A 12,496-nucleotide genomic window follows, 5' to 3' on the forward strand; every position below is an offset into this window, starting at 1 on the left:
AAGACCACCCACCCAACCAACCAAGAGATCTACTTCTCCAACAAAGTATGTTTCTAGCTTCTACACAATTTGGACCCTAGTATCCACAAAAAAATGCACAAAAAATCATATTCAAGGTGAATGACATCCTTCACTTCTTCGTTGGACTTCCTACCTCTCTCACTTCTTCTAGCCGTAGAACATATCAAATGATGATGTGCCAATTTGTGTCTCTAATGGAGGTTGAATTCCTCCCTTTATATAGGCTTCTTGTGGGTTGGAAGGGTCCCATCTAGGCCGACTTGAAGGGTTGGCCGACTTGATCTTTGGAGGAGTCTATAAACTTATTTTCATCAAATAATATTTCCTTTATCTTGTAACATGTGCCCCAAAGGGCATTTTACATCATTAATTTGAATTTGACTCAAAATAAAATCCCTAGAGCACTCAATGGGTGCTTAGACATAGGACCAAAGACCATGGTAAACAAACCCATGCTTCAAAAAAATAATTTTCTTTTATAAAATATTTTCTTTTTCTTTTTCTTTTGACAAGTTCAACAATAATTATATCATGCAACAAGACTAATGACAATTATGAAGACCAAAATTAGCTACAATTTCCAACACTCCCTCTTAACTATGTTAATTTGGAAGCAAAGTGAAAAACTACAACCATGGGACAAGATTCCTCTTTTCGAGAGGACCAATTTTGACTATTGAAGTGCTCAATTTGGACAAGGGAAAGTTTATTTTGGAATTGAAACCCACAATGTCACATTTGATCAGGTCGGCCCTAACCGGAAATTGGACACCCTTGGAAGCCTATAAATACAAGTGACCTAAAGCTCATCTGGACATAAAAATAATAAAATAATAATAATAATAATAAATAATAATAATAATAATAATTCTTCTGTTCTTGATTTATTGGTTTGTACAAGTCTGAGGCTGGGTCGAGAAGTTTCGTTTGTACAGGTTCGAGATTATAGGGTCAGAAGCTCGCATGCGTGTTAGGGTTTTTTTGTTTCCGATCGCAGGCTTGACACAGGAAATTTTAGGCTAGAATTGTAGGCTCACGGGCTCATCTGTGTGGTTGGAAGCTCTCAACCACACCCATACCTCTTCCTTTGTGCGTTTGGGCTCTAGGGTTTCATTTGACATTTGACTACAGATAAGAAAAGTTGTCTCTGAACTGGATTAATGTTGGGAACATATTTCTGAATGTTATTGGGTTATTTTTGTTGGAAAAATTTTGCATTGGCTCGTTGTACTCTCTGCTAAACATTTTATGACAATCTAATAGAAGAATAATTGCAAAGGGTTTTCCCCATAGTGGGTTTTTTCCTGGTCATTGAAAAAAATTCTAGTGTCTCTTATTGATTGTCTCCTTTGTCATTGCATTTACTATTCTATCTTCAATTATTGTTGATGATTGGAAATATTAATTACTGATGAAATATTTTTAATTGAAGAATTGAATTGGGCTAAAGTAATTGAAACAACATAGAGAAATATGAAATTTAACATGGTATTGAAGCTAAGGTGAAGGACAAGCCCAAAAGGAGACAAGATTTGAAGCAATCATCTTTGGAAAGTTGAAGGAACCTATCTAATCAAGTCAAGATGTCATCCTCTTTTTTCAAGCAACATTAGAAGTTGGGTAATTCATATAACTTTGTTGCATGGAAACTCAGGTTGGAGATCATAGCTGATAACAATGAAATTTTGGAATTCATTCAAGGAAAAGTACTTGAGCCTCCATAGAATGCTTCTGTTGATGCCAAGAACAAGCACAAGAAAGGTGATTTAAAATCAAAGCAAATTATAGTTGATGGTTTACAAGATAATTTACTTGCATATATTGGAAATTTGAGGAAGTCTAAGGACATGTATGATAAGATAGTTGGCATGTATGAAGTCAACAATTTGAATGAAATCCTCTCCTTGAAATATCAACTCAAAGATATGAAGATGAATAAAGGAGAGTTTGTACAATCCTACATTATGAGGATATCTCGTCTTAGAGATCAATTGCAAAGAGTTGGCGAAATTGATTCGGACAGGGAATTGGTGATTGTATCTCTTATAGGTCTCCCTGCCATTTGGGAAACCTTCATTACTACCATAAGAAACAACAATACATTCCATTCATTTAATGATATTGTTATAAATCTCACTCAAGAGGAATCAAGGATGATATCAAGAGGTACGATTCAAAAGCATGAAGAAGGAGGACCTATTGCATGTGTCACTCAAAACAATAAGAAGAAAGGAAAAGGATGTCCATCAAATTCAAGGAAGCCTCCTCCTCGAAGCTCAAAGAGAATGAATGATATAGAATCATCACACATTGAATGTTACAATTATCACAAGAAATTTCATTATGCTCGAGATTGCCCCGAGAAGAACAAAGGTCCATCCTACAACACCAGAAGCAACAATAACATGCTTGATGATCAAAGAAGAAGAGATGACCAAAGGAATGATCACAATGGAAGAGATGAAAAAAGAATAATAGATGCTCCAAGTGACCATGAAGAAGATCATCGTCCTCAAAATAATTCAAGATACTCCAGGTATGAAAGTAATGTTGGAAATCAATTTGAATATATTCTTACTTTTTCTCTCATTAGTTCCTCTCCTCCAGATTCGTGGGATAGTTGGTTGGTTGGTAATGGGGCCACTAATCATTTCCCTGGTTGTAAGTAAGTTCTCTCTAATTTGGTAGAGAGGGAGTCAAATTTAAAAATTATTCTTGGAGACAACTGCACTCATCCTATTAAAGGCTTTAGGTCTGTCAAATTTCATTTGAATTCTAAGGAATTTGTTTTGGTCCATGATGTGATGTATGTGTCGAGATTGAAGAAGAATTTGGTATCAATATCTTCTTTGGAAGACAAAGGGATGAGGGTTGCCTTCATCAAGGTAAAGTTTCTTACTTGGTACGTTGGATCCCCTAGGAGAGATGCATTTACATTAGGACAAAAATTTGAAGGACTCTGTTAGTCCTTACAATCTCCTAGGCTGAAAAGGAAATCGACAAGGGTAACCTCAAACCACTTCAGCTCAGTAGCTAGCCCTACTGAGCATGAGAGGGATCTCTCTAAGTCTCTTATCAATGATATGACTTTAAATCAAATGAATCTTAGGCTATATATATATATATATATATATATATATATATATATATATATATATATATATATATATATATATATATATATTTGTTTGTGAAAATTTGGTTTTTAAAGGGTTTGTTGAACTTAGGGTTTGGGGCCACAAGTAGGTCTAGGCTGTGGGAATACAGGAGCAAGCATAAGAAGGAGCTAGATGTCAGAAGCCATGGTGTAATTGGAGTATGTGTCAGTGCAGTATAGAGGATATAGAATGGAAGAAACTAATGAGCATTTAAAAATGATTTCATTAGCTTAAGAAGACAAAACATATAACCATGAAAACCTAGATAACAGAGCTTGAAAAAACAAGAATTTTGAGTATTTTATCACAAGGTATTCATAAAGAGAAGAAATATAATGTATATAAATATGTTTAGACCATGATAAAACAAAAAGAATGAATCACAAACACCATGAACTCACTGGGCTAGAGTTCCTTGAAAATAGCTGCAACCTGTGTTTGTATTAGCTTAAAGATGATTACGATGCAAGCCTCCTTTACAAAAAGGTCAACCCTCTTCTCTTGAGGTGAAATAGTACTTCTAGACTCTCCTAGACCACTTTCCCACCTTCAGGAGTCGAGTTCCTTGGTGGAGGAACTGACTCCAAGATTCTCTCGACCAACAGTTGAGAGAGAGAAGGTGCAACTCAAACACCTCGAGAAGAGTTTTATTAGGAGTTTTCTTCTTTTATGAGGCCTAATGAACATCAAAAACAACCTATGATATGCATTTATTCATGCCTACATCACCTAGACTTCTAACCTGTGCCATTACAAAGAGAATCTTGACTTTGACCAAGTCTGACTAGAAACTAGAAATTTTACACAGTGAAATTTTACAATTAAAAACACGGAAAATGCAGAAGCGCAGCGCCAACTTTGAGCCGATTTTCAGGTGCCTTCCAGGCGTCAAAATACAAATCTGAGAGAATGGTCAACTAGCCTTTCAATTCTAGTTTCCAGAACGCTTTGAATTTCTGAATTTGGAACATGGGAATACCTTCAAAAATCCAATATCCCAATATCACTCCAAAAGCGCAACACCTGTCAAAAAATGGTCTGGAATGCTAGTTTTTTGCCACTATTTTGTCTTTTTTTCCAAAACTAAGCCACCTCTGCAAAATCTGGGAAAATGGGTTTTTAGAGGATGCCAATACCTTTCCAAAATAATAATATTTTCTTCAAATGGATGCCTGAGGAAAAAGCGCAGCGCCTTGCTTCTGGAAAGGCCAATTTTTTTAACTTAGACCAAAAATTCTCAAAATACTCAGAATTGGCTCAAAATTGGAGGGAAGGTGTAAAAATGAGTATGTTAAAGCTTCATAGATGCTTCAACAAGAATCTCCAAGTTTCCTTCATCCTTTTGCTCTTTTTTGGTCTCCTTGAGCTTGTTTTTGAGTTGTTTCACTTTGACATTGGCGATCATGTTTTGAGATTGATAATGATGTGCCATGTGTTTGAGCATTTTATTATCTCTATTTTCATTCTCTAGGAGCTTTTCCAAATGTTCATTCACCCTGTTGAGCCAATATTCTTTATCTTGATGTACCTCAAGGGAAATCCTCTCTTCTAGGTCAAGGTCTTCATTGAGCAATATTTGTTTTTGTTCCTCTTGCAAAGCTTCCTTGAGACCTCTGGTTCTTGGTCTTTTCCTCTTTCCTATACCTTTTGATCCTTCAGGCTCGCTTGATTCTATGATCTCCTTACCTTTTCCAACCTACTGCAATAACTTGGCTTTTTCCTTTTCTAAGATCAACTCTTTTGCCTTGAGTTGACTGTTTTCTTGTTCAAGGAATGATATAATGAACTTGGCTCTTTCCATGTTTATTTCCAGCTCCTTGATTTGGTATTCCTTGTCCCTGATGGTCTGCTTCATGATTGAAATCTCATCTTCCTCTTCTAGATCAATGATCTCTAATTCATGCTCAATTGTCTTCTTACCCTTTGTTGTTGATGCCTGCTTTGTCGATGAAGAAGGCTTGGCCCCTTTCTCTTTGTGAGAAGAAAACACAAGCCTCTACCCTTTCTTATACACTTTGGTAACCTCTGGCCTAGGTAGCTGAATCTTCTCTGCTGATTTGCTAGAGGACCCCACCTCCATTTGAATGAAAAATAAACTGTGAGGTATGAATGAAAATGAAGTGATATGAAGGTGGATTTTGACAAAATGATAGAGGAGGTTTGAAAAAGGTGGATATGAACTTTGGAAGCTGATGAAAATGAGTGAAGAAACAGTGGAAGAGTGATCTGCTTGCAAGTGGAAACAAGAGGGTTTATGATGAAATTTGCCAAAAAACCTCTAGGAATGAGCTAGGGTTTTGCTTTTTGAGTGTTTAAACTTTGTTTTGAGGTGAATTGAATGGTTAAAATGGTTTATTAAACATGTATGCAGGTGTAGGAAACCATTTTACATGTTTTAGAAACCAAAAATAAAGATGGCCATTTTCACCCTATCATTTCCCATGCAAATTTCACTACAAACCCTAACTTGAAGAATCATTGACATGAGATGAATTTGGAAAAGCAAAAGAGGGATAATGATGGTGTAATTACTTTTCCCTTGGCTTAGAAGTCAATAAAATCAAGCTTTCAAGTGAAAAATTGAGATTTGGGAGAGTTTTGAAGGATTTTTGGGCACTTTGTCCTACGCGCAGCGCAGTGTTCCTATGCGTAGCGCAGTTCACAGAAGCGCAGTGCCATCTTCCAAACCACTTTTGGAGGCCTTGAACTACTCCAAATTGAGATCTTTATATCTCTTTGGAAATCTCTTGAAGTCGGCTATACGATGGACACCTCACGCATGTAATTTGGACACTCCATGAGGGAGAAAAATTGATTTTCCCAAGGCCACTCCAAAACCTCAGGGTTTCTCTGACAAAAGAGAAGCTCCAACTTGCAGAGCACTTTTGGATACCTTTCACTGATCCAAATCATTATCTGAAGGTACCATTGGAAAGCTTATGATGTCTTCTACACAATAGAGTCCTTAAGAACTTCCAAAACCTGCTACAAAACCCTAAAAAACTGTCTTCAAGTCAAGCTGTCCAAAAGTGCATTAACTCTCCCGTAGCAAGTGTATTTTGGGAATTTCTTTCAAATAATAACACCTGTGAATATACTGAAGGAGGTTTTTGTTCCTTGGACTATAATGGACAAAAACATCTTTCACTTTTGTAAAATTATTCTCCATTTTTTCATAAACATATTTTGAAGCAAACACATCCCTATGAGAAATGATGAGGCGAGGTAGTGTACTGCAACATTGTCTTATTTGAAATTAAATATTACCCTTACCTTTATTTTTCTTTCCCTAAGCTACTAACTCCCTTTACCCACATAATCACATGATGGACATACTTTTGGCAACATATGGTATCGTGATGACACATGAAGTGAAACCCTAGACCATGACCTAAAATGAGGAATTTAACCATTTCATGACCCAAGACATTTAAATGAAGATATGATACCTCGAAGAAGACAATGAACATGATGAGTGATGAATACCATGAGTAAGTGAAGGGAGAAGCAGTGACCTAGACACGATAACTAGTGACCAAATTTTTATTTGAAGACTCACTGAAATGACAAAAAATTGACTTGACACCCTAACAACACCTTGTAAGAGCATATTTGATCACTGGTGATAGGCTGAACTGGTTGACACTAACAGACTCTATAGAGTCATTGGTATACCTCTTCTAGCATTGGTCCATGATACTAATCATCTAAGAAAGTTATGGCACCAAATATTGGCCCATCTACTTTACGATTCTCTTCCGAAATTGAAGAAATTAGTCTCTGATATTACCGATGATCAAGCCCAACATGATGGAGTATGTCTAGGTTGTGCCAGTGGAAAGAAGACAAGGAACCATTCCCCTCTAGCAAGAACAAGACAAAATACATCCTCCAACTCATTCATTATGACATATGTGGTATGATGCCTGTACATTCTATTAGTGTCCATATCTACTACATTTCCTTCATTGATGGCTTCTCAAGAAAGACATGGATATATTGTTTGAAGCACAAGGACGAAGCCTTAAAAATGTTCAAGGAGTTCAAAACTTTGGTCTTTAGGTCTGACAATGGTTGAGAGTACATTTCAAATGAATACATTTATTTTTGCAAGAAGGAAGGTATCAAGAAAGAGACGATTATGCCTTATAATCTTGAACAAAATGTAGTTCAAAGAAGAACACGTCTATTGTAGAAGTCGCTCGTGCCATGCTCCATGATTAAAAGTTGTCGAAGTTCCTTTGGGGAGAAGTAATGAATGTTGTCATATATGTTAAAAACATGGTGCCTCATCAAGCATTAGAAAACAATACCCCCAAAGAAGTATTCACGAGCATCAAGCTCGATATTGGCCATCTCTATATCTTTAGTTGCCCCATATATTTCCACATGTTGAAGGATAAAAGAAAAAGCTAGAATCCACAGGAAGAAAAGATAAGTTTGTTGGATATTGTGAAAATTCTAAAGCAATTAGAATATATATTCCTAGTCAAAGGAAGCTTGAAAGTAGTAGGGATGAAGATGTTTCCCTTGGAAAAGCAAGGGACCTTCCTCCACCTCCTCCTCCTGAAAAGAAGAATGATGATATGGATACTTTAGATGGTCCTTTCATACCCAAATTTGGGAAAGACATTGTTGATGATCCCATGGACCCCTTAGATCCTCCTCCATGCGATCCTCCTTCCAGGAAGAGACCACTTTGGCTTCATGACACATTACACGATGACAAAAGGTGTGTTCCCATTTGAAGATAATTTAGTCCAAGCAAGAAGTTATGCAAGTATCAGGGATATGTTGCAATGATGAGCACTATGATTCAAGCTGAACCTCCCACCTTTGAAGAATCCGTGAAAGAACAAGTTTGGATGGATGCTATGGCAAAATAATATGAATCAATTATGAATAATGACGTATGGGATGTTGTGCCAAGACCGAAGGGGAAATTTGTGGTGACTTCAAAATGGCTATTCAAGATCAAACATGGATTCGACAGAAACATTGAGATATACAAGGAAAGTTTCATGGCTCGAGGATTCTCCCATAAAGAGGGAGAATATTATGACAATATATTTCCACCTATGGCTCGATATACAACCATTCGTTTGATAGTTTCTCTTGCCACAAGTCAAGGATGGACCGTTCATCGGATGGACGTAAAGAAAACATTCCTCCATGGCATGTTACATGAAGAAGCATACGTTGAGCAGCCATAGGGATTTGAAGTAGAGGATCGAAATACACATGTTTGCAAGTCAAAGAAGGAATTGTATAGTTTGAAGCAATCCCCCAGAGCATGGTACACCCACATAGACATTTATTTGGTGAATTTGGGATTTACAAGAAGCAATGTTGATCCCAACCTCGACTTCAAGGTAGTTCAAGAGATGTCGTTGATTTTGGTTTTAAATGTTGACGATAAATTCTTGACGGGTAGTGAGCTCATGAAGATTGAGTGTAAGAGGGAGTTAGCCTTTGAACTTGAGATGAAGGACCTTGGACTCATGCACTACTTTATAGGCCTTGAGGTGTGGCAAAGGCCCAGTGAAATTTTCCTTTCACACGAAAAATATGTCGTGAATTTGTAGGAGAGATGTGGAATGGCAAAATGCAAGTCCTTTCCCACACCGATGCAAATGAATTTCAAGAATTTATGTGGAGAAGCTACAGGACCCGATTTAGCGAATCCATCTGAATATAGACAATTGATTGGGGCTCTGATGTTCTTAGTGAACACCTGTCTGGACATATGCTATGCAGTGAACATGTTGAGTCAATTCATGACCTAGACTCTATATGCACATTGGATCATATGCGATAATCACCCTTGGTCTGAGATATTCTACCAGAGATTTTCAACTTCATGGATATACCAATGTTGACTAGGCAAGAAACATTGTCAACATGAAGAGTATTTATGGATGTTGTTTTAGTCTTGGATCTACCATGATATCTTGGATGAGCATGAAGCATAATTTTGTAGCATTGAGTACGGCCGAGGTAGAGTAAATTGTCGTTAGCATGGCTATTTGTGAAATAGTTTGGTTGAGGAAGCTCTTTGAAGAGCTACTTGAGCAGGTTGTAGACACTATAATGATATATTGCGACAAAAAGAGTGAGATTTGTCTGGCAGAGAATCTTGTATTTCATGACAAGTATAAGCACATAGAGATCCGATATCATTTCATTGGAGACGTGGTGTAGAGAGGAGATGTTAGACTCCATCATATATCGGAAAATGAGCAGATTATAGATATTTTCACCAAGGATTTGTTGAAAGGAAAGTTCTTGGTATTCATAGAATAGCTTGGACTGATGGATGTGACCCCTCCTAATAAGGGGCACCACTTATCGAGAACAATGAGTCACCTCTTCCCCCCTATCTGAGCTCCTAGGGTGAGGAATTGAGATGGAGGGCTACTGGGGTTGAGGGATATATGTATAATAGGGTATCACCCTTATCTATTACCCATAGGGTTGGAGATGTTTCTCCCCTATATTGGTCTATGAAGAGTATACCCCAGTTGGAATCATATGCACAAGCTAGGCTTGTTAGGAATATCGCTCCTTGTTTGGCCAACAGGTTGAGAGAGTGCTTGGAGGTGTGTTACCCAAGCTGATTATGATGCAGGTGCTCTACCACATGACTCTTCAGGGTCATTTTTGGGAAGATTATGGAGAAATAGGATGGATGAGATACTATAGGGTGATAACATGAGGTACGAGTGTCCAATAGAACCTTCCTCATTGTCCTAATATGGTGGTAGATAATGCTCCCCGATGATTCTTCTTCTTTAGATTTGAGAATGTTTCAACATATAGAGTTGAGCAGAGATGGGACATGACATGATGATGAGATAAATATGATTATTACATGATGCAGTTGGAATTTCTCCCTAGCTGAGAAGGAGTGTTAATTTGGAAGCTCAATGAAAAATTCTAACCATGGGACAAGATTCCTCTTTTCAAGAGGACCAATTTTGACTAATGAAGCGCTCAATTTGGAGAAGGGAAAGTGTATTTTGGAATTGAAGCCCACAATGTCACATTTGATTAGGTTGGCCCTAACTAGAAATTGGACACCATTGAAAGCCTATAAATACAAGTGACCTCAAGCTCCAATAGATATTTAAAAAAATCCCTCTTCTTCTTCTCTTCTTCATTGATTAGCCTGCACAACTGTGAGGCTGGTTTGAGAATTTTGGTTCGTATATGTCTGAGATTATAGGATCAGAAGCTCAGACGCGTGTTAGGGTCTTTGGTTTTTGACCACAGGCTTGATACAGGAAATTTTTGGCTATAATCGCAAGCTCACAGGTTCATCTATGTGGTTGGAAGCTCTCAACTTCACACATACCTCTTCCTCTGTGCAGTTGGGATCTAGGGTTGCATTTTGACATTTGACCGCAATTGACTGCAGACAGGAAAAGTTGTCTCTGATTTGGATTGATGTTAGGAACATACTTCTGAATGTTGTTGGGTTAACTTTGCAGGATGATTTTGCATTGGCTCATTGTACTCTCTGCTGAACATTTTATGACAATTTGATAGAAGAATAATTTCAAAGGGTTTTCCCCGTAGTGGGTTTTCCCTGGTCATTGGCTAAAATTCTGGTGTCTCTTGGTGATGTGTTGATTGTCTCCTTTTTCATTGCATTTATTGTTCTATATTTAATTATTATTGATGATTGGAAATATCAATTATTGATGAAAAAAAGTAATATAAGAATTGAATTGGGCTAAAGTATTTGAAACAACATAGAGAATTCTTAAATTTAACAAGGAGGTATTCATAATTGTCCAATCGGTATAAGGACAGTACTTCATTTGAAAATTTCTCATAAAAAAAGTTCCAGATTGATAAGAATCATTCATCATAGCCATCATTGTCACATTACCCAATGCCTTAACGGGTACACTCAGTCTCTCACAAGATCAGAGCACAATGTTGGGAGGCATTCCATAGGACACCTTACTACCTCATCATGGTACGCACTCCACCTAGGATACCCAAAGTAATTCTACCAACAAACCATTCTTATCCAAGTTCATGTGACTTAGGATCTTCATTCTAATCCATCACATTACATGACTCTAAGAATGTTTTTCCAAGATGCTTATACAATCCAACATTCTCCTTATCCATGTCTACGTACTTGACTTAGGACATCGGTCTTAATCCATCAAGGTACTTGACAAAAGGAGAACCAAACAAGTTATCATTCTCCCTATCCATGATGCATGCTCTAGAATTATGGTTGTTAGTCTCGGTCTAGTACATGACACAGGGAGAACCAGTGTCCAACAATACTCCCTCTCAATCAGGGAGGAAATCCCTATTCTCTTTGTAATCAAAGAATAGATCTTGTTCCCTTTCAAGGAGACGCATGTTACTCCCTCGCAAACCTAGAGGAGATTCTAACTTCCTTAAAGAAGTCACAACCACAAGTCCTCAAACTTGTCTTTCATCAGCTATCAGCTTGCATGGCTCCCTCTTTCCTCTGCATCTCATCGTACAGAGCATGCTTCCTTTCATAGAGCCATCTTCTTATGATAGGTTCCAGGTCATCCAACTTGCACATCACTTTTGTCTCGACTTTATCAATGAAGGAATTCTATTGAACCTTGATCATAGCTTCTTCATGAAAGTGATCTTCCATCTAGACCTTTAGGTTATCTTCTTACGTTGCTACCTTCCAATCCCAAGATGAGCATATCTTGATCTTCCATGATGTCAGGTACCAAATGTTGAGTTTTTCCCTCAACATCCACATAGTTGAACTTGCTTCAACTATCAACATGTAACCTGCAACATCTTTCTAGGTAGCAAAGCAACATGTTAACTAGATAACCAATAATAGATATCCTCATCAGACTTACCTCACCATGATGATCTTCAAAACATCTTCATGGTCCATCTCCACGAGAGTCTATCAGAGTACCCAAGGATCCAACTTGATTACCAAGTTACCATTCTTTCTTCAATGAACTTTTGATAACATCAGTTCCTTCAGGGTCTTTACAATTCCCTCCATTCATCATGTTTCTCATAAGATTGGTTTTTCTTAGCCATATACTTGAATTATGACAAGTACCACCAAGCAAAATATACAAATACAAGAGCATGATTGCAACTTTGACAATCTAAGGATACCATGGTATCTTAGAGGGAGAATTCCTAGGATTTTTAGATTCAAACCCTAAGTTCCTAGATATTTCCTTTGAAACATCAATCCTAGGGTTTGAACCCAAAATTCAATTCTACCCTTACTAATATTTTTCATACACCCTAGACTACCTACAAACCCTAGAAACCAAAAA

Source organism: Pinus tabuliformis, chromosome 4_2 (assembly GCF_031772625.1).
Source record: "Pinus tabuliformis cultivar Carrire ecotype Pingquan chromosome 4_2, CPIR1, whole genome shotgun sequence".
Lineage (NCBI taxonomy): Eukaryota > Viridiplantae > Streptophyta > Pinopsida > Pinales > Pinaceae > Pinus > Pinus tabuliformis.